Source organism: Triticum urartu, chromosome 6 (assembly GCF_003073215.2).
Source record: "Triticum urartu cultivar G1812 chromosome 6, Tu2.1, whole genome shotgun sequence".
NCBI classification, from domain to species: Eukaryota; Viridiplantae; Streptophyta; class Magnoliopsida; order Poales; family Poaceae; genus Triticum; species Triticum urartu.
In genome coordinates this window covers 397,518,659-397,539,224 of record NC_053027.1, presented here as the reverse complement: position 1 = coordinate 397,539,224, position 20,566 = coordinate 397,518,659, and positions in this window count along the sequence as shown.

Genomic DNA, 20,566 nt, shown 5'->3' with positions numbered 1-20,566 from the left:
AATATCAAACGGAGTCCAAACGGAATGAAACCTTCGGGAATGTGTTTTTTGGAACGAACGTGATCCAGAGGACTTGGACCCAACGTCAAGAAAGCAACAAGGAAGGCACGAGGTAGGGGGCGTGCCTAACCCCCCCCCCCCCCAGGCGTGTCGTCCACCCTCGTGGGGCCCACGTTGCTCCACCGACGTACTTCTTCCTCCTATATATACCTACATACCACCAAACTACCAGATACGGAGCGAAAACCCTAATTCCACCGTCGTAACCTTCTGTACCCGTGAGATCCCATCTTGGGGCCTTTTCCGAAGCTCCGCCGGAGGGGGCATCGATCACGGAGGGCTTCTACATCAACACCATAGCCTCTCCGATGATGTGTGAGTAGTTTACCTCAGACCTTCGGTTCCATAGTTATTAGCTAGAGGGCTTCTTCTCTCTTTTTGGATCTCAATACAATGTTCTCTCCCCCTATCTTGTGGAGATCTATTCGATGTAATCTTCTTTTGTGGTGTGTTTGTTGAGACCGGTGAATTGTGGGTTTATGATCAAGTTTATCTATGAACAATATTTGAATCTTCTCTGAATTCTTTTATGTATGATTGGTTATCTTTGCAAGTCTCTTAAAATTATCAGTCTGGTTTGGCCTACTAGATTGATCTTTCTTGCAATGGGTGAAGTGCTTAGCTTTGGGTTAAATCTTGCGGTGTCCTTTCCCAGTGACAGTAGGGGTAGCAAGGCACGTATTGTATTGTTGCCATCGAGGATAACAAGATGGGGTTTATATCATATTGCATGAGTTTATCCCTCTACATCATGTCATCTTACTTAAAGCATTACTCGTATCTTTTGAACTTAATACTCTAGATGCAAGCTGGATAGCAGTTGATGTGTGGAGTAATAGTAGTAGATGCAGGCAGGAGTCGGTCTACTTGTCTCGGATGTGATGCCTATATACATGATCATACCTAGATATTCTCATAACTATGCTCAATTCTGTCAATTTCTCAACAGTAATTTGTTTACCCACCGTAATACTTATGCCCTCGAGAGAAGCCACTAGTGAAACCTATGGCCCCCGGGTCTATTTTCTATCATATTAATCTTCCGTCAACAAGCTATTTCTTGCACTGTTTTTATTTCGCTTTATTTACTTTGCATCTTTATCATAAATACCAAAAATATTATCTTATCATATCTATCAGATCTCACTTTCGTAGGTGACTGTGAAGGGATTGACAACCCCTTTATTGCGTTGGTTGCGAGGATTTTATTTGTTTGTGTAGGTGCGAGGGACTCGTGCGTGGCCTCCTACTGGATTGATACCTTGGTTCTCAAAAACTGAGGGAAATACTTACGCTACTTTGCTGCATCACCCTTTCCTCTTCAAGGGAAAACCAACGCAGTGCTCAAGAGGTAGCAAGAAGGATTTCTGGCGCCGTTGCCGGGGAGTCTACGCAAAAGTCAACATACCAAGTACCCATCACAAAAACTTATCTCCCGCATTACATTATTTGCCATTTGCCTCTCCTTTTCCTCTCCTCCACTTCACCCTTGCCATTTTATTTGCCCTCTCTCTCTCCGTCCTCCTTCTCTTTCCCTATTTGCCTCTTTTTGCCCGTTTCTTGTTTGCTCGTGTGTTGGATTGCTTGCTTGTCGTTATGGCTAGTCCCCTATCTTCTCCATTGTCTCCCGAAAATGAAGTTCTTAATTTTAAGCAAAGGGAAGGAGAAAATCTAAAAGACGCTTGGTATAGAATTTGCAATGCTCAAAATAGATCTACCAGGAAGCAATCTACATCCGTTCTTCTCCGCAATTTTTATGTAGGCGCTACTCCTTGGCACAGATATATCCTTGATACTATTACCGGAGGGAATTTCTTGGGTAACCATACTTTTTATTCTTATAATGCTATGATAGATTTGTTTGGCTCACCCCCTCTTTTGGTTAATGGAACTATGTTAACTTTGGAGCATGTAATGCAAAGACTTGAAATTATTGAAAATAAAGTTGCTACCGTAGAGTTAATTGAAAATTTGGATAAAAAGATCCACAACCAAATTACCCTATATGGATCTAAAGTAGGAGTCACTTTGAAAAATATTAAGGAGAAGGAACCCATAGGTAATGAAAGAATAAATCAGGATTCCACTAGAATCGATAAACTTGAGGGTATCATTACCAACTTGGGAACCGCTTTTTAGTCCGTAAAGAATAATCCAAGTCCTCCAACTAAAATTGCCAAGCTTATGTATGTTCCTAAAAATAAGGGTGAATCCTCTAGCAAGGAAACTGCGGATCTCAAATCTATAAGTATTCATCCCAATCTTTTTGCTATCATTAAGGAACCATTTGCTACAAATGATTTTTTTTATTTTGTGCCTAGAAGTTTGATAATTAATAAAAAAATAAGAAACTCCTAAGGGTGATAGATGTCTCATTAAAAAATTGCCAACAAAAGATGGCAATACCTAGATCTATCTTCGGTTTTTTGCCTAGCTAGGGGCGTTAACCGATAGCGCTTGTTGGGAGGCAACCCAATTTTATTTTTATTCATTTCTTTTTACTCCTGTTTAGTAATAAATAATTTATCTAGCCTCTGTTTTGATTGTGTTTTTTATTTTAATTAGTGTTTGTGCCAAGTAGAACCGTTGGGAAGACTTGGGGAGAGTCTTTTTGATCTTTCTGTAAAAAACAGAAACTTTAGCGCTCATGAGAATTGCTGCCATTTTTACTTGGAAAGTGATATTTAGTTAATTCTTTTTGAATATGATTAATAGATAAATTCCTCACGTCCAGCAATTTATATTAGAATTTTTGGGATTCCAGAACTTGCGTTAGCTACAGATTACTACAGACTGTTCTGTTTTTGACAGATTCTGTTTTTCGTGTGTTGTTTGCTTATTTTGATGAATCTATGGCTAGTAAAATAGTTTATAAACCATAGAGAAGTTTTAATACAGTAGGTTTAACACCAATATAAATAAAGAATGAGTTCATAACAGTACCTTGAAGTGGTGTTTTTTTTTCTTTCGCTAACGGAGCTCACGAGATTTTCTATTTTGAGTTTTGTGTTGTGAAGTTTTCAAGTTTTGGGTAAAAGATTTGATGGATTATGGAACAAGGAGTGGAAAGAGCCTAATATTGGGGATGCCCATGGCACCCCAAGATAATCTAAGGAAACCTAAAAGCCAAAGCTTGGGGATGCCCCGGAAGGCATCCCCTCTTTCGTCTACTTCCATCGGTAACTTTACTTGGAGCTATATTTTTATTCACCACATGATATGTTTTTGCTTGGAGCGTCTTGTATTATTTGAGTATTTATTTGTTAGTCTACCACAATCATATTTTCTGTACACACCTTTTGAGAAAAACACACATGATTTGAAAATTATTAGAATACTCTATGTGCTTCACTTATATCTTTTGAGTTATATAGTTTTTGCTCTAGTGCTTCACTTATATCTTTTAGAGCACGGTGGTGGATTTGTTTCATAGAAACTATTATTCTCTCATGCTTCACTTATATTATTTTGAGAGTCTTAAACAGCATGGTAATGTTCTTAAATTGGAAAATTAATCCTAATATGCTAGGCATTCAGATTAGTAAAACAAAATTTCTTATGAGTGTGTTGAATACTAAGAGAAGTTTGATACTTGATAATTGTTTTGAGATATGGAGATGGTGGTATGAGAGTCATGCTAGTTGAGTAGTTGTGAATTTGAGAAATACTTGTGTTAAAGTTTGTGATTCCTGTAGCATGCATGTATGGTGAACCGTTATGTGATGAAGTCGGAGCATGATTTATTTATTGCTTGTCTTCCTTATGAGTGGCGGTCAGGGACGAGCGATGGTCTTTTCCTACCAATCTATCCCCCTAGGAGCATGCGCGTAATACTTTGTTTCGATAACTAATAGATTTTTGCAATAAGTATGTGAGTTCTTTATGACTAATGTTGAGTCCGTGTATTATACGCACTCTCACCCTTCCACCATTGCTAGCCTCCCTAATACCGCGCATTTTTCGCTGGTATCATACACCCACCATATCCCTTCCTCAAAACAGCCACCATACCTACCTATCATGGCATTTCCATAACCATTCTGAGATATATTGCCATGCAACTTTCCACCGTTCCGTTTACTATGACACCCTCCATCATTGTCGTATTGCTTTGCATGATCACGTAGTTGACATTTTATTTGTGGCAAAGCCACCGTTCATAATTTTTTTCATACTATGTCACTCTTGATTCATTGCATATCCTGGTACACCGCCGGAGGCATTCACATAGAGTCATATTTTGTTCTAAGTATTGAGTTGTAATTTTTGAGTTGTAAGTAAATAAAAGTATGATGATCATCATTTTTAGAGCATTGTCCCAAGTGAGGAAAGGGTGATGGAGACTATGATTCCCCCACAAGTCGGGATGAGACTCTGGATTAAATAAAAAAAGAGGCCATAAAAAAAGAGAAAAGGCCCAAATAAAAAAATGAGAGAAAAAGAGAGAAGGGACAATGCTACTATCCTTTTACCACACTTGTGCTTCAAAGTAGCACCATGATCTTCATGACAGAGAGTCTCCTATGATAGCACTTTCATATACTAGTGGGAATTTTTCATTATAGAACTTGGCTTGTATATTCGAATGATGGGCTTCCTCAAAAATCCCTAGGTCTTCGTGAGCAAGCGACTTGGATGCACACCTACTTAGTTCCTTTTGTTGAGCTTTCATATACTCATAGCTCTAGTGCATCCGTTGCATGGCAATCCCTACTCACTCACATTGATATCTATTAATGGGCATCTCCATATCCCGTTGATACGCCTAGTTGATATGAGACTATCTTCTCCCTTTTTTTGTCTTGTCCACAACCACCATTCTATTCCACATATAGTGCTATGTCCATGGCTCACGCTCATGTATTGCGTGAAGATTGAAAAAGTTTGAGAACACCAAAAGTATGAAACAATTGCTTGGCTTGTCATCGGGGTTGTGCATGATTTAAATACTTTGTGTGGTGAAGATAGAGCATAGCCAGACTATATGATTTTTTAGGGATAACTTTCTTTGGCCATGTTATTTTGAGAAGACATAATTGCTTAGTTAGTGTGCTTGAAGTATTATTATTTTTATGTAAATATTAAACTTTTGTCTTGAATCTTTAGGATCTGAATATTCATACCACAATTAAGAGAATTACATTGAAATTATGCCAAGTAGCATTCCACATCAAAAATTCTGTTTTTATCATTTACCTACTCGAGGACGAGCGGGAATTAACTTTGGGGATGCTTGATACGTCTCCAATGTATCTATAATTTTCGATTGTTCCATGCTATATTATATTCTGTTTTGGACATTATTGGGCTTTATTATACACTTCTATATTATTTTTGGGACTAACCTATTAACCGGAGGCCCAGCCAAGAATTGTTGTTTTTTGCCTATTTCAGAGTTTCGCGGGAAAAGAATATCAAACGGAGTCCAAACGGAATGAAACCTTCGGGAACGTGATTTTTGGAATGAGCATGATCCAGAGGACTTGGACCCTACGTCAAGAAAGCAACCAGGAAGGCACGAGGTAGGAGGGCGCGCCTAACCCCCCCCCCCCAGGCGCGCCCTCCACCCTCGTGGGGCCCACGTTGCTCCACCGACATACTTCTTCCTCCTATATATACCTACGTACCCCCAAACTACCAGATACGGAGCCAAAACCCTAATTCCACCACCGCAACCTTCTGTACCCGTGAGATCCCATCTTGGGGCCTTTTCCGGAGCTCCGCCGGAGGGGGCATCGATCACGGAGGGCTTCTACATCAACACCATAGCCTCTCCGATGATGTGTGAGTAGTTTACCTCAGAACTTGGGGTCCATAGTTATTTGCTAGATGGATTATTCTCTCTTTTTGGATCTCAATACAATGTTCTCCCCCTCTCTTGTGGAGATCTATTCGATGTAATCTTCTTTTGCGGTCTGTTTGTTGAGACCGATGAATTGTGGGTTTATGATCAAGTTTATCTATGAACAATATTTGAATATTCTCTGAATTCTTTTATGTATGATTGCTTATCTTTGCAAGTCTCTTTGAATTATCAGTTTGGTTTGGCCTACTGCTACCTCTTGAGCACTTGCATTGGTTTTCCCTTAAAGAGGAAAGGGTGGTGCAGCAAAGTAGCGTAAGTATTTCCCTCAGTTTTTGAGAACCAAGGTATCAATCCAGTAGGAGGCTACGCGCGAGTCCCTCGCACCTACACAAAACAAATAAATCCTTGCAAGCAATGCGATAAGGGGTTGTCAATTCCTACACGGTCACTTACAAGAGTGAGATCTGATAGATATGATAATATAATATTTTTGGTATTTTTATGATAAAGATGCAAAGTAAAATAAAAGTAAGGAAAATAACTAAGTATTGGAAGATTAATATGATGAAGATAGACCCGGGGGCCATCCGTTTCACTAGTGGCTTCTCTCAAGAGCATAAGTATTCTACAGTGGGTGAACAAATTACTGTTGAGCAATTGATAGAATTGAGCATAGTTATGAGAATATCTAGGTATGATCATGTATATAGGCATCACGTCCAAGAGAAGTAGACCGACTCCTACCTGCATCTACTAATACTACTCCACGCATCGACCGCTATCCAGCATGCATCTAGAGTATTAAGTTCAAGAGAATAGAGTAACGCTTTAAGCAAGATGACATGGTGTAGAGGGATAAACTCATGCAATATGATGAAAACTCCATCTTGTTATCCTCAATGGCAATAATACAATATGTGCCTTGCTGCCCCTACTGTCACTGGGAAAGGACACCACAAGATTGAACCAAAGCTAAGCACTTCTCCCATTGCAAGAAAGATCAATCTAGTAGGCCAAACCAAACTGATAATTCGAAGAGACTTGCAAAGATAACCAATCATACATAAAAGAATTCAGAGAAGATTCAAATATTGTTCATAGATAAACTTGATCATAAACCCACAATTCATTGGTCTCAACAAACACACCGCAAAAGAAGATTACATCGAATGGATCTCCATAAGAGAGGGGGAGAACTTTGTATTGAGATCCAAAAAGAGAGAAAAAGCCATCTAGTTAATAACTATGGACCCGAAGGTCTGAGGTAAACTACTCACACTTCATCGGAGAGGCTATGGTGTTGATGTAGAAGCCCTCCATGATCGATGCCCCCTCCGGCGGAGCTCCGAATAGGCCCCAAGATGGGATCTCGTGGATACAGAAAGTTACGGCGGTGGAATTAGGGTTTTGGCTCCGTATCTGATCGTTTGGGGTTCATAGGTATATATAGGAGGAAGAAATACGTCGGTGAAGCAACAGGGGGCCCATGAGGGTGGAGGGCGTGCCTACCCCCCCCCCTACCTCGTGGCCTCCCTGTTGGTTTCTTGACGTAGGGTCCAAGTCTCCTGGATCATATTCGGTGAGAAAATCACGTTCCCGAAGGTTTCATTCCGTTTGGACTCCATTTGATGTTCCTTTTCTTCGAAACCCTAAAATAGGCAACAAAAAAAAGCAATTCTGGGCTGGGCCTCCGGTTAATAGGTTAGTCCCAAAAATAATATAAAAGTGTATAATAAAGCCCAATAATGTCCAAAACAGTAGATAATATAGCATGGAGCAATCAAAAATTATAGATACATTGGAGACGTATCAAGCATACCCAAGCTTAATTCCTGCTCGTCCTCGAGTAGGTAAATGATAAAAACAGAATTTTTGATGTGGAATGCTACTTGGCATATTTTCAATGTAATTCTTCTTAATTGTGGTATGAATATTCAGATCCAAAAGATTCAAGACAAAAGTTCAATATTGACATAAAATAATAATACTTCAAGCATACTAACTAAGCCATTATGTCTTCTCAAAATAACATGGCCAAAGAAATTTATCCCTACAAAATCATATAGCCTAGCTATGCTCTATCTTCACCACACAAAGTATTTAAATCATGCACAACCCCGATGACAAGCCAAGCAATTGTTTCATACTTTTGACATTCTCAAAACTTTTTCAATCTTCACGGAATACATGAGCTTGAGCCATGGACATAGCACTTTAGGTGGAATAGAATGGTGGTTGTGGAGGAGACAAAAAGGGAGAATATAGTCTCACATCGACTAGGCGTATCAATGGGCTATGGAGATGCCCATCAATAGATACCAATGTGAGTGAGTAGGGGTTACCATGCAACGAATGCACTAGAGCTATAAGTATATGAAAGCTCAAAAAGAAACTAAGTGGGTGTGCATCCAACTTGCTTGCTCACGAAGACCTAGGGCATTTTGAGGAAGCCCATCATTGGAATATACAAGCCAAGTTCTATAATTAAAAATGCCCACTACTATGTGAAGGTGATAACAAAGGAGACTCTCTACTATGAAGATCATGGTGCTACTTTGAAGCACAAGTGTGGTAAAAGGATAGTAGCATTGTCCCTTCTCTCTTTTTCTCTCATTTTCTATTTATTTGGGCCTTTCTCCTTTTTATGGCCTCTTTTTTTTCGTCCGGAGTCTCATGCCGACTTATGAGGGAATCATAGTCTCCATCATCCTTTCCTCACTTGGGACAATGCTCTAACAATGATGATCATCACACTTTTATTTTCTTACAACTCAAGAATTACAACTCGATACTTAGAACAAGATATGACTCTATATGAATGCCTCCGATGGTGTACCGGGATATGCAATGACTCATGAGTGACATGTATTAAAGAATTATGGACGGTGGCTTTGCCACAAATACAATGTCAACTACATGATCATGCAAAGCAATATGACAATGATGGAGCGTGTCATAATAAACGGAACGGTGGAAAGTTGCATGGCAATATATCTCGGAATGGCTATGGAAATTCCACGATAGGTAGGTATGGTGGCTGTTTTGAGGAAGGTATATGGTGGGTGTATGATACCGGCGAAAGGTGCGCGGTATTAGAGAGGCTAGCAATGGTGGAAGGGTGAGAGTGTGTATAATCCATGGACTCAACATTAGTCATAAAGAACTCATATACTTATTGCAAAAATCTACAAGTTATCAAAGCAAAGTATTACGCACATGCTCTTAGGGGGATAGATTGGTAGGAAAAGACCATGGCTCGTCCCCAACCGCCACTCATAAGGAAGACAATCAATAAATAAATCATGCTCCGACTTCATCACATAACGGTTCACCATACGTGCATGCTACGGGAATCACAAACTTTAACACAAGTATTTCTCAAATTCACAACTACTCAACTAGCATGACTCTAATATCACCATCTCCATATCTCAAAATAATTATCAAGTATCAAACTTCTCATAGTATTCAACACACTCATAAGAGAATTTTATTATTAATCTTGTATACCTAACATATTGGGATTATTTAAGTAAATTACCATGCTATTTAAGACTCTCAAAATAATCTAAGTGAAGCATGAGAGATCAATATTTTCTATAAAAGAAATCCACCACCGTGCTCTAAAAGATATAAGTGAAGTACTAGAGCAAAACTATATAACTCAAAAGATATAAGTGAAGCACATAGAGTATTCTAATAATTTCCGAATCATGTGTGTCTCTCTCAAAAGTTGTGTACAGAAAAGATGATTGTGGTAAACTAAAAAGCAAAGACTCAAATCATACAAGACGCTCCAAGCAAAACACATATCATGTGGTGAATAAAAATATAGCTCCAAGTAAAGTTACCGATAGAAGTAGACGAAAGAGGGGATACCTGTCGGGGCATCCCCAAGCTTTGGCTTTTAGGTGTCCTTAGATTATCTTGGGGGTGCCATGGGCATCCCCAAGATTAGGCTCTTGCCACTCCTTGTTCCATAATCCAGCAAATCTTTACCCAAAACTTGAAAACTTCACAACACAAAACTTAATGTAGAAAATCTCGTGAGCTCCGTTAGCAAAAGAAAACAAAAGACCACTTCAAGGTACTGTAATTAACTCATTCTTTATTTATATTGGTGTTAAACCTACTATATTCCAACTTCTCTATGGTTTATAAACTATTTTAATAGCCATAGATTCATCAAAATAAGCAAACAACACACGAAAAACAGAATCTGTCAAAAACAGAACATTCTGTAGTAATCTGTAGCTACAGAAAGATCTGAAACCCCAAAAATTCTAAAATAAATTTCTGGACGTGAGTAACTTATCAATTAATCATCTGAAAAAATAATTAACTAAATATCACTTTTCAAATAAAAATGGCAGTAGTTCTCGTGAGCGCTAAAGTTTCTGTTTTTTACAGCAAGATTAACAAGACTTTCCCCAAGTCTTCCCAACGGTTCTACTTGGCACAAAAACTAATTGAACACAAAAAACACAAACAAAACAGAGGATAGACAAATTATTTATTACTAAACAGGAGAAAAAAGTAAGGAATAAAAATAAAATTGGTTTGCCTCCCAACAAGCGCTATCGTTTAACGCCCCTAGCTAGGCATAAAAAGCAAGGATAGATCTAGGTATTGGCATATTTTGTCTTAGGAAAGAAAAGAGCAAATTTGCTATCTATAGAATTAATCCTTCTATTTTGATGAAGCACATGGCTATTAATGGTAGAGGAAAGATTAAGTATGTTACGGAAATTTGTATCTACGCTAACCTTTATCTCTTTAATAGATTCGTTTTGCTAAGAGAGCAAAAGAGATGTAGATTCAACTTTCTCATTCTTGGGGTGCCCAAATATGGCTTTCATTTTTTCATACGTGTCTACGACATCCCCTTCAAGAAAACCTTCTTCAAATATAGAATATAAGACATGCTTAAAAGAAAAAGGAAGGGCAATATAAAAGCTTTTTAAGTAAACTTCAATTTGGTATTGAGGCACATAGCTAGCCCTGATCCTTAATAGTCTATGCCAAGCATCTTTCAAAGATTCATCAAGTAAATAACGAAAAATTCCAGAATCATCTTCATCAAAATTATTAAGATTCTCATTGATAATTCCGGTAGGTTTTTCCATAGTATCCTTATTTATGAGCTTAGCGAGAATAGAAGGGTTGTCCAAAGTACTAAAACTCTGGAGAGAACCCCCAACCCTTTTTGACTCAGACATGGTGGAAGAAAGGCGAGCGAAAAGAAGAGAGGGCAAATAAAACGGCAAGGGTGAAGTGGGGGAGAGGAAAACGAGAGGCAAATGGCAAATAATGTAATGCGGGAGATAAGGGTTTGTGATGGGTACTTGGTATGTTGACTTTTGCGTAGACCTCCCCGGCAACGGCGCCAGAAATCCTTCTTGCTACCTCTTGAGCACTTGCGTTGGTTTTCCCTTGAAGAGGAAAGGGTGGTGCAGCAAAGTAGCGTAAGTATTTCCCTTAGTTTTTGAGAACCAAGGTATCAATCCAGTAGGAGGCTACGCGCGAGTCCCTCGCACCTACACAAAACAAATAAATCCTCACAACCAACGCGATAAGGGGTTGTCAATCTCTACATGGTCACTTACGAGAGTGAGATCTGATAGATATGATAAGATAATATTTTTGGTATTTTTATGATAAAGATGCAAAGTAAAATAAAAGTAAGGAAAATAACTAAGTATTGGAAGATTAATATGATGAAGATAGTGTTGGGTTTCATAGTAATTTCAAAAAATTCCTACGCACACGCAAGATCATGGTGATGCATAGCAACGAGAGGGGAGAGTGTTGTCTACGTACCCACGCAGACCGACTGCGGAAGCGTTGACACAACGTAGAGGAAGTAGTCGTACGTCTTCACGATCCAACCGATCAAGCACCGAAACTACGGCGCCTCCGAGTTCGAGCACACGTTCAGCTCGATGAAGATCCCCGGACTCCGATCCAGCAAAGTGTCGGGGAAGAGTTCCGTCAGCACGACGGCGTGGTGACGATCTTGATGCACTACAGCAGCAGGGCTTGGCCTAAACTCCGCTACAGTATTATCGAGGAATATGGTGGCTGGGGGCACCGCACACGGCTAAGGAATAGATCACGTGGATCAACTTGTGTGTTTCTGGGGTGCCTCTGCCTTAGTATATAAAGGAGCCAAGGGGGAGGGGACCGCCGGCCAGGAGGAGGGCGCAGGAGGAGTCCTACTCCTCCCGGGAGTAGGACTCCCCCCTCCAATCCTAGTTGGACTAGGATTCCCCGAGGGGGAAAGAGAGAGAGGGGGGCCGGCCACCTCTCCTAGTCCTAATAGGACTAGGGGAGGGGGGAGGCGCGCGGCCACCTTGGGCTGCCCCTTTCTCCTTTCCACTAAAGCCCATTAAGGCCCATATGGCTCCCGGGGGGTTCCGGTAACCTCCCGGTACTCCAGTAAAATCCCGATTTCACCCGGAACACTTCCGATGTCCAAATATAGGCTTCCAATATATCAATCTTTATGTCTCGACCATTTCGAGACTCCTCGTCATGTCTGTGATCACATCCGGGACTCCGAACAACCTTCGGTACATCAAAATGCATAAACTCATAATACAACTGTCATCGTAACCTTAAGCGTGCGGACCCTACGGGTTCGAGAACAATGTAGACATGACCGAGACACGTCTCCGGTCAATAACCAATAGCGGGACCTGGATGCCCATATTGGCTCCTACATATTCTACGAAGATCTTTATCGGTCAGACCGCATAACAACATACGTTGTTCCCTTTGTCATCGGTATGTTACTTGCCCGAGATTCGATCGTCGGTATCCAATACCTAGTTCAATCTCGTTACCGGCAAGTCTCTTTACTCGTTCTGTAATACATCATCCCACAACTAACTCATTAGTTGCAATGCTTGCAAGGCTTATGTGATGTGCATTACAGAGAGGGCCCAGAGATACATCTCCAACAATCGGAGTGACAAAACCTAATCTCGAAATACGCCAACCCAACATGTACCTTTGGAGACACCTGTAGTACTCCTTTATAATCACCCAGTTACGTTGTGATGTTTGGTAGTACCCAAAGTGTTCCTCCGGTAAACGGGAGTTGCATAATCTCATAGTTATAGGAACATGTATAAGTCATGAAGAAAGCAATAGCAACATACTAAACGATCGGGTGCTAAGCTAATGGAATGGGTCATGTCAATCAGATCATTCCCTTAATGATGTGATCCCGTTAATCAAATAACAACTCATTATTCATGGTTAGGAAACATAACCATCTTTGATTAACGAGCTAGTCAAGTAGAGGCATACTAGTGACACTTTGTTTGTCTATGTATTCACACATGTATTATGTTTCCGGTTAATACAATTCTAGCATGAATAATAAACATTTATCATGATTATAAGGAAATAAATAATAACTTTATTATTGCCTCTAGGGCATATTTCCTTCAGTCTCCCACTTGCACTAGAGTCAATAATCTAGATTACACCGTAATTATTCTAACACCCATGGAGCCTTGGTGCTGATCATGTTTTGCTCGTGGAAGAGGCTTAGTCAACGGGTCTGCAACATTCAGATCCGTATGTATCTTGCCAATCTCTATGTCTCCCACCTGGACTAGATCCCGGATGGAATTGAAGCGTCTCTTGATGTGCTTGGTTCTCTTGTGAAATCTGGATTCCTTTGCCAAGGCAATTGCACCAGTATTGTCACAAAAGATTTTTCATTGGACCCGATGCACTAGGTATGACACCCAGATCGGATATGAACTCCTTCATCCAGACTCCTTCGTTCGCTGCTTCTGAAGCAGCTATGTACTCCGCTTCACATGTAGATCCCGCTACGACGCTTTGTTTAGAATTGCACCAACTGACAGCTCCACCGTTTAATGTAAACACGTATCCGGTTTGTGATTTAGAATCGTCCGGATCAGTGTCAAAGCTTGCATCAACGTAACCTTTTAGGATGAGCTCTTTGTCACCTCCATATACGAGAAACATATCCTTAGTCCTTTTCAGGTATTTCAGGATGTTCTTGACCGCTGTCCAGTGATCCACTCCTGGATTACTTTGGTACCTCCCTGCTAGACTTATAGAAAGGCACACATCGGGTCTGGTACACAGCATTGCATACATGATAGATCCTATGGCTGATGCATAGGGAACATCTTTCATATTCTCTCTATCTTCTGCAGTGGTCGGGCATTGAGTCTTACTCAACTTCACACCTTGTAACACAGGCAAGAATCCTTTCTTTGCTTGATCCATTTTGAACTTCTTCAAAATTTTGTCAAGGTATGTTGTTTGTGAAATTCCAATTAAGCGTCTTGATCTATCTCTATAGATCTTTATGCCTAATATGTAAGCAGCTTCACCGAGGTCTTTCATTGAAAAATTCTTATTCAAGTATCCCTTTTATGCTATCCAGAAATTCTATATCATTTCCAATTAGTAATATGTCATCCACATATAATATTAGAAATGCTACAGAGCTCCCACTCACTTTCTTGTAAATACAGGCTTCTCCGAAAGTCTGTATAAAACCAAATGCTTTGATCACACTATCAAAGCGTTTATTCCAACTCCGAGAGGCTTGCACCAGTCCATAAGTGGATCGCTGGAGCTTGCACACTTTGTTAGCTCCTTTTGGATCGACAAAACCTTCTGGTTGCATCATATACAACTCTTCTTCCAGAAATCCATTCAGGAATGCAGTTTTGACATCCATTTGCCAAATTTCATAATCATAAAATGCGGCAATTGCTAACATGATTTGGACAGACTTAAGCATCGCTACGGGCAAGAAGGTCTCATCGTAGTCAATCCCTTGAACTTGCCGAAAACCTTTCGCGACAAGTCGAGCTTTGTAGACAGTAATATTACCGTCAATCCATTTATTCTCAATTGCTTGCCGATCATTGGGCAAGTCAACCAAAGTCCATACTTTGTTCTCATACATGGATCCCATCTCAGATTTCATGGCTTCAAGCCACTTTGCGGAATCTGGGCTCACCATCGCTTCTTCATAGTTTGTAGGTTCATCATGATCTAGTAGCATGACCTCCAGAACAGGATTACCGTACCACTCTGGCACGGATCTCACTCTTGTTGATCTACGAGGTTCAGTAGTATCTTGATCTGAAGTTTCATGATCATTATCATTAGCTTCCTCACTAACTGGTGTAGGTGTCACTGGAACAGTTTTCTGTGATGTACTACTTTCCAGTAAGGGAGCAGGTACAGTTACCTCGTCAAGTTCTACTTTCCTCCCACTCACTTCTTTCGAGAGAAACTCCTTCTCTAGAAAGTTTCCGAATTTAGCAACAAAAGTCTTGCCTTCGGATCTGTGATAGAAGGTGTATCCAATAGTTTCCTTTGGGTATCCTATGAAGACACATTTCTCCGATTTGGGTTCGAGCTTATCAGGTTGAAGCTTTTTCACATAAGAATCGCAGCCCCAAACTTTCAGAAACGACAACTTTGGTTTCTTGCCAAACCATAGTTCATAAGGCGTCGTCTCAACGGATTTTGATGGTGCCCTATTTAACGTGAATGCGACTGTCTCTAGAGCGTATCCCCAAAACGATAGCGGTAAATCAGTAAAAGACATCATAGATCGCACCATATCTAGTAAAGTACGATTACGACGTTCGGACACACCATTACGCTGTGGTGTTCCGGGTGGCGTGAGTTGCGAAACTATTCCACAATTTTTCAAATGTACACCAAACTCGTAACTCAAATATTCTCCTCCACGATCAGATCGTAGAAACTTTATTTTCTTGTTACGATGATTTCCAACTTCACTCTGAAATTCCTTGAACTTTTCAAATGTTTCAGACTTATGTTTCATTAAGTAGATATACCCATATCTGCTTAAATCATCTGTGAAGGTGAGAAAATAACGATATCCGCCACGAGCCTCAATATTCATCGGACCACATACATCTGTATGTATGATTTCCAACAAATCTGTTGCTCTCTCCATAGTACCGGAGAACGGCGTTTTGGTCATCTTGCCCATGAGGCACGGTTCGCAAGTACCAAGTGATTCATAATCAAGTGGTTCCAAAAGTCCATCAAAATGGAGTTTCTTCATGCGCTTTACACCGATATGACCTAAACGGCAGTGCCACAAATAAGTTGCACTTTCATTATCAACTCTACATCTTTTGGCTTCAACATTATGAATATGTGTGTTACTACTATCGAGATCCAACAAGAATAGACCACTCTTCAAGGGTGCATGACCATAAAAGATATTACTCATATAAATAGAACAACCATTATTCTCTGATTTAAATGAATAACCGTCTCGCATCAAACAAGATCCAGATATAATGTTCATGCTTAACGCTTGCACCAAATAACAATTATTTAGGTCTAATACTAATCCCGAAGGTAGATGTAGAGGTAGTGTGCCGACTGCGATCACATCGACTTTGGAACCGTTTCCCACGCACATCGTCACCTCGTCCTTAACCAATTTTCGCTTGATCCGTAGTCCCTGTTTCGAGTTGCAAATATTAGCAACAGAACCAGTATCAAATACCCAGGTGCTACTGCGAGCATTAGTAAGGTACACATCAATAACATGTATATCACATATACCTTTGTTCACCTTGCCATCCTTCTTATCCGCCAAATACTTGGGCCAGTTCCGCTTCCAGTGACCAGTCTGCTTGCAATAGAAGCACTCAGTTTCAGGCTTAGGTCCAGGTTTGGGTTTCTTCTCTTGAGCAGCAACTTGCTTGCCATTCTTTTTGAAGTTCCCCTTCTTCTTCCCTTTGCCCTTTTTCTTGAAACTAGTGGTCTTGTTGACCATCAACACTTGATGCTCCTTCTTGATTTCTACCTCCGCAGCTTTCATCATCGCGAAGAGCTCGGGAATAGTCTTGTTCATCCCTTGCGTATTATAGTTCATCACGAAGCTCTTGTAGCTTGGTGGCAGTGATTGAAGAATTCTGTCAATGACGCTATCATCTGGAAGATTAACTCCCAATTGAATCAAGTGATTATTATACCCAGACATTTTGAGTATATGCTCACTGACAGAACTGTTCTCCTCCATCTTGCAGCTATAGAACTTATTGGAGACTTCATATCTCTCAATCCCGGCATTTTCTTGAAATATTAACTTCAACTCCTGAAACATCTCATATGCTCCATGACGTTCAAAACGTCGTTGAAGTCCCGATTCTAAGCCGTAAAGCATGGCACACTGAAAAATCGAGTAGTCATCAGCTTTGCTCTGCCAGACGTTCATAACATCCGGCGTTGCTCCTGCAGCAGGCCTGGTACCCAGCGGTGCTTCCAGGATGTAATTCTTCTGTGCAGCAATGAGGATAATCCTCAAGTTACGGACCCAGTCCGTGTAATTGCTACCATCATCTTTCAACTTTGCTTTCTCAAGGAACGCATTAAAATTCAACGGAACAACAGCACGAGCCATCTATCTACAATCAAACATAAACAAGCAAGATACTAATCAGGTACTAAGTTTCATGATAAATTTAAGTTTAGTTAATCAAGTTAATTAAAGAACTCCCACTTAGATAGACATCCCTCTAATCCTCTAAGTGATTACGTGATCCTAATCAACTAAACCATAACCGATCATCATGTGAGATGGAGTAGTTTTCAATGGTGAACATCGTTATGTTGATCATATCTACTATATGATTCACGCTCAACCTTTCGGTCTCTGTGTTCCGAGGCCATATCTGTATATGCTTGGCTCGTCAAGTATAACCTGAGTATTCCGCGTGTGCAACTGTTTTGCACCCGTTGTATTTGAACGTAGAACCTATCACACCCGATCATCACGTGGTGTCTCAGCACGAAGAACTTTCGCAACGGTGCATACTCAGGGAGAACACTTCTTGATAATTTAGTGAGAGATCATCTTATAATGATACCGTCAATCAAAGCAAGATAAGATGCATAAAAGGATAAACATCACATGCAATCAATATAAGTGATATGATATGGCCATCATCATCTTGTGCTTGTGATCTCCATCTCCGAAGCACCGTCGTGATCACCATCGTCACCGGCGTGACACCTTGATCTCCATCGTAGCATCGTTGTCGTCTCGCCAAGCTTATGCTTCCACGACTATCACTACCGCTTAGTAATAAAGTAAAGCATTACATCGCGATTTCATTGCATACAATAAAACGACAACCATAAGGCTCCTGCCAGTTGCCGATAACTTGGTTACAAAACATGATCATCTCATACAATAAAATTCAGCATCATGTCTTGACCATATCACATCACAACATGCCCTGCAAAAACAAGTTAGACGTCCTCTACTTTGTTGTTGCAAGTTTTACGTGGCTGCTACGGGCTTAAGCAAGAACCAATCTCACCTACGCATCAAAACCACAACGATAGTTTGTCAAATAGACTCCGTTTTAACCTTCGCAAGGACCGGGCGTAGCCACACTTGGTTCAACTAAAGTTGGAGAGACAGTCGCCCGCAAGCCACCTATGTGCAAAGCACGTCGGGGGAACCGGTCTCGCGTAAGCGTACGCGTAAGGTTGGTCCGTGTCGTCTCGTCCAACAATGTCGCCGAACCAAAGTATGACATGCTGGTAGGCAGTATGACTTATATCGCCCACAACTCACTTGTGTTCTACTCGTGCATATAACATCAACATAAATAACCTAGGCTCGGATGCCACTGTTGGGTTTCGTAGTAATTTCAAAAAAATTCCTACGCACACGCAAGATCATGGTGATGCACAGCAACGAGAGGGGATAGTGTTGTCTACGTACCCACGCAGACCGACTGCAGAAGTGTTGAAACAACGTAGAGGAAGTAGTCGTACGTCTTCACGATCCAACCGATCAAGCACCGAAACTACGGCGCCTCCGAGTTCGAGCACACGTTCAGCTCGATGACGATCCCCGGACTCCGATCCAGCAAAGTGTCGGGGAAGAGTTCCGTCAGCACGACGGCGTGGTGACGATCTTGATGCACTACAGTAGCAGGGCTTCGCCTAAACTCCGCTACAGTATTATCGAGGAATATGGTGGCTGGGGGCACCGCACACGGCTAAGGAATAGATCACGTGGATCAACTTGTGTGTTTCTGGGGTGCCTCTGCCTCAGTATATAAAGGAGCCAAGGGGGAGGGGGCCGCCGGCCAGGAGGAGGGCGCAGGAGGAGTCCTACTCCTCCCGGGAGTAGGACTCCCCCCTTCCCAATCCTAGTTGGACTAGGATTCCCCGAGGGGGAAAGAGAGAGAGGGGGGCCGGCCACCTCTCCTAGTCCTAATAGGATTAGGGGAGGGGGGAGGCGCGCGGCCACCTTGGTCTGCCCCTTTCTCCTTTCCACTAAAGCCCATTAAGGCCCATATGGCTCCCGGGGGGTTCCGGTAACCTCCCGGTACTCCGGTAAAATCCCGATTTCACCCGGAACACTTCCGATGTCCAAATATAGGCTTCCAATATATCAATCTTTATGTCTCGACCATTTCGAGACTCCTCGTCATGTCTGTGATCACATCCGGGACTCCGAACAACCTTCGGTACATCAAAATGCATAAACTCATAATACAACTGTCATCATAACCTTAAGCGTGCAGACCCTACGGGTTCGAGAACTATGTAGACATGACCGAGACACGTCTCCGGTCAATAACCAATAGCGGGACCTGGATGCCCATATTGGCTCCTACATATTCTATGAAGATCTTTATCGGTCAGACCGCATAACAACATACGTTGTTCCCTTTGTCATCGGTATGTTACTTGCCCGAGATTCTATCGTCGGTATCCAATACCTAGTTCAATCTCGTTACCGGCAAGTCTCTTTACTCGTTCTGTAATACATCATCCCGCAACTAACTCATTAGTTGCAATGCTTGCAAGGCTTATGTGATGTGCATTACAGAGAGGGCCCAGAGATACCTCTCCGACAATCGGAGTGACAAAACCTAATCTCGAAATATGCCAACCCAACATGTACCTTTGGAGACACCTGTAGTACTCCTTTATAATCACCCAGTTACGTTGTGACGTTTGGTAGTACCCAAATTGTTCCTCCGGTAAACGGGAGTTGCATAATCTCATAGTTATAGGAACATGTATAAGTCATGAAGAAAGCAATAGCAACATACTAAACGATCGGGTGCTAAGCTAATGGAATGGGTCATGTCAATCAGATCATTCCCTTAATGATGTGATCCCGTTAATCAAATAACAACTCATTGTTCATGGTTAGGAAACATAACCATCTTTGATTAACGAGCTAGTCAAGTAGAGGCATACTAGTGACACTTTGTTTGTCTATGTATTCACACATGTATTATGTTTCCGGTTAATACAATTCTAGCATGAATAATAAACATTTATCATGATTATAAGGAAATAAATAATAACTTTATTATTTCCTCTAGGGCATATTTCCTTCAGATAGACCCGGGGGCCATAGGTTTCACTAGTGGCTTCTCTCAAGAGCATAAGTATTCTACGGTGGGTGAACAAATTACTGTTGAGCAATTGATAGAATTGAGCATAGTTATGAGAATATCTAGGTATGATCATGTATATAGGCATCACGTCCAAGACAAGTAGACCAACTCCTGCCTGCATCTACTACTATTACTCCACACATCGACCGCTATCCAGCATGCATCTAGAGTATTAAGTTCAAGAGAACAGAGTAACGCTTTAAGCAAGATG